Source organism: Olea europaea, unplaced genomic scaffold (genome assembly GCF_002742605.1).
Source record: "Olea europaea var. sylvestris unplaced genomic scaffold, O_europaea_v1 scaffold1756, whole genome shotgun sequence".
NCBI lineage: Eukaryota > Viridiplantae > Streptophyta > Magnoliopsida > Lamiales > Oleaceae > Olea > Olea europaea.
Window position 1 is genome coordinate 1 of NW_019235281.1, and position 3,259 is coordinate 3,259.

Consider the following 3,259-nt stretch of genomic DNA (forward strand, 5'->3'; position numbering starts at 1 on the left):
CATCCCCATATTTTCACGCTTTTCTTGTCACCCTCTTTGACCTTTGTGATTTGTGAAGGCAATTGCCAAGAGTGAAAACGAGGAAAAAAAAATAATAATGAATATATATATATATATGCATCAAGCCTTTTGATTATTTTAAGAGGTAATGTTAAAAAAAATAAAAATAAAAATTGTTCTCCACGATTTAATTTGTACAACCTTTTTCCCCATTTTGATTTGACTTCAAATTTAACCAGAATTAACTTCTGCTTGAAGTCCGCGACTCCAATTCGCGGAACCCAAACTCACATTTCATTCCACCTAAATCTCCAGTCCCTCAGAAAATGCAGTTGCTCACGCGCTCCACCACCGGTTCTACTGGTCACCTTTCATCTTTCCCTCACATCTACAAGTGATTTCAATGCGGGTTTTCGGCCCAGCCGGTTCCTGTAACGTTAGTTGACCGTAAATTGCACTGTACAACTATGGACCACTGTAACTGTTACGATTCCAAATATGATTGGCAGTTGTCAGGAACACATAGATTATTGTCAAATAAAAAATTTCCACGTCATATTGTTGATTGTAATAAAAAAGAATATGTGTGTACCAGATGAATTTGACTGACAAAATTCCAGCGATCTTGACCGAAACGTATTCAATTTGGAAAAATTGTAACCGAAATTTCGGCTTTATTCCAGTGCAACGCAGAATTTGCACCATGACCAGTGAGGTGAGGGGAGAGAAAGGGGCTTGGGGATATCTAAAAAGATTCTATTAATTTTTATTTTGGTGTTATTTATTTGATTCATGATAAATAGGGTTGTTTGATTAATTGACAAATTTATTGTCATACTATCCAAGTTGACAAAATTTGTACCTTTTTAATGCTGTGAATCATTAATTAATAAATAATTGACATGGAGTTAAAATTTACATATAATAAATGGGGATAATTGCAGTAGAAGTTTCAAACCTTTGAAACATTAACAAACTTTTTTCAGATCTTTCATTTGTTGCGGCTGTCATCCCTAACATTTTCAAATGTTACATGTGAGGTCGTTTGGATGGTTTTCGTTAGTTGACAATCAAACTAAATTTTGACCACCTTTTAATCAATTTTAAAATGACAGAATAGTAATTTTATATTTACCACATGAAACAATTAAAAAACTTAAATTCAAAACCAAAAAAAAAAAAAAAAAAAGGAAAAGAGAAGAGAAATGGATCTTCTTCTTCTTCCCCTACCCTACCCCACTCAATCTGAAACCAGCGATAATAAATCTACTGCCATCGCCATCGCAATACCCCATTGTTATCGTCCAAATCCACCATCACCACCTCCTACATAGATCCATAATGTGCAATCCACCACTATACATTGACTACATTTCTGCCACAACCTCAGAGAAGCAAAGGCAGCGCATAAAAAACACCAAAAATGGGTTTGGAAAAGAATTGAACCTTTGGGTTTGGGAAAATGAATTAAGTTTAGGTCGGTAGGTTATGGTGTGGAATCGGGCTTGTGTAATGGTGTTGTAGGGTGTGAAACCATTTGTAGATTAAAGGGGTACAATGATGTGATAAGTGAAGGATGTGAGTTGTGTGATTTCTTGGCGAGTTGGAGCTATCAACGATACTGTGGTTAATCGTGGCGAATGGATAAAATGGATGGGATGCGGTTGGTGTTGAATGATGTGGTGGAGCTAGTTGCAGCAATGGTTCACGCCTTGGGATTGTATGGGCTGTGTGTGGTGTAATTGGTTTCAGATTGTAACGAAATTTTTTTATGGTAACCATCAAAAATGTCCTCACATGCAACGTTTGGAAATGTTAGGGATGACGACTGTAACAAATAAAATGTTTAGGAAAGTCTGCTAATGTTTCAAAAATTTAGAACTTCTGCTGCAACTAATAAATGTGTTCAAATAGATTAAAAAAATCTATTTTTAGAGATCGAAGATAGAATAATTTATGTTATTATAATGAATGAACTTTTTGAATTCGTGCGGGTGAACTTACGCGATGATACGATCTCTTCATTTTGTTTTTCACAAACTTTTGCATTAAAATGCACAATAATAAGTGCTATTTGTGTCAACTTTTAGTTTATTACGTTTTATTAACAGCACAAATAGGGTCACCGTGCATATGTAATAATTTGAGTACAAAAATGGATACAATAATCTCTTACTTTTTAAATACTTTTAGTATATGACGATATTTTAGGATAAAAGATTCAGTTGAATTTCGTTAATGACCTTCTTACATAATCGATAAAAAAGTCCATTTCGATGGAAGAGAGTTTGATCCCATTACTTAGCGTAGTGTCTATGAATGAAAATTTCATTGCATTTGTAAGAAGAGTGCTACGAATGTTAAAACAATACGAACAAGTTCTCCAAAAATTTTTTTTTTCCCAATTATTGTATTGGCGGTTCTTGCAAAAGAGAAACAATGAATGACAGACGATTGCTTCACGCCTAATCCACTTTTAGAGCAAATATTAAGTAGAAAGAAAAAAATAAATAAATAATTAATTTATTATCATTACTTATTTTTTTTATAAGAAAATATTGCATTATTGCTCCCCAAACGATCGTGTCAATAGCAAGTTAGTACTAAACCTTTGAATAAACAATTTGGTTCTCAAAATTTTTTCCCCATTTGCACAATAAGTCCAATTTGAGAATTAAAACTTCTTCATAAAGTCAAAAATGAACCATGTCACTATTAAAAAAGATCTGAAACATTTCCGTCATCGTAGGCTGCTTTGTGTTGAAAATAAAGTTCAAATGAATGTGAAGCATTTTCTAATAGCTTAAATATCTAAAACATGTTTAAGAATTGTTTATAAACTGTTTAACTTATGGATAGATAGAAATAATGGTTGAAAAAGTGGATAGTATCTGTAAATTGCACATAATGTATAATAAAAAATGGGTTTTATTGATTACAACCGTTTATAAACACGTTAAATCAATCAATGGACACTAAACTTTTGTTAGGCTTCTACTCACCTACCCATCCACCTTTAAAAGATTATTCAACACTTATATGTCTTACAAATAATTGCTTATCCACCATCCTTTAAGAAAAATGGCTCCAATTGTTGATGAAAAATCTCACATGGTTAAAGATAATTCCACGTGACAGGTTGATGACATGAAATCAGTCCAAGTTAATAAAATTGCAGTGAAGAAAACATGATTTTCTTTTGATTTTACAGAGATGAGTGCTGTAAAATATAGGGTGTTGGGTATGATTTTGCCTAATT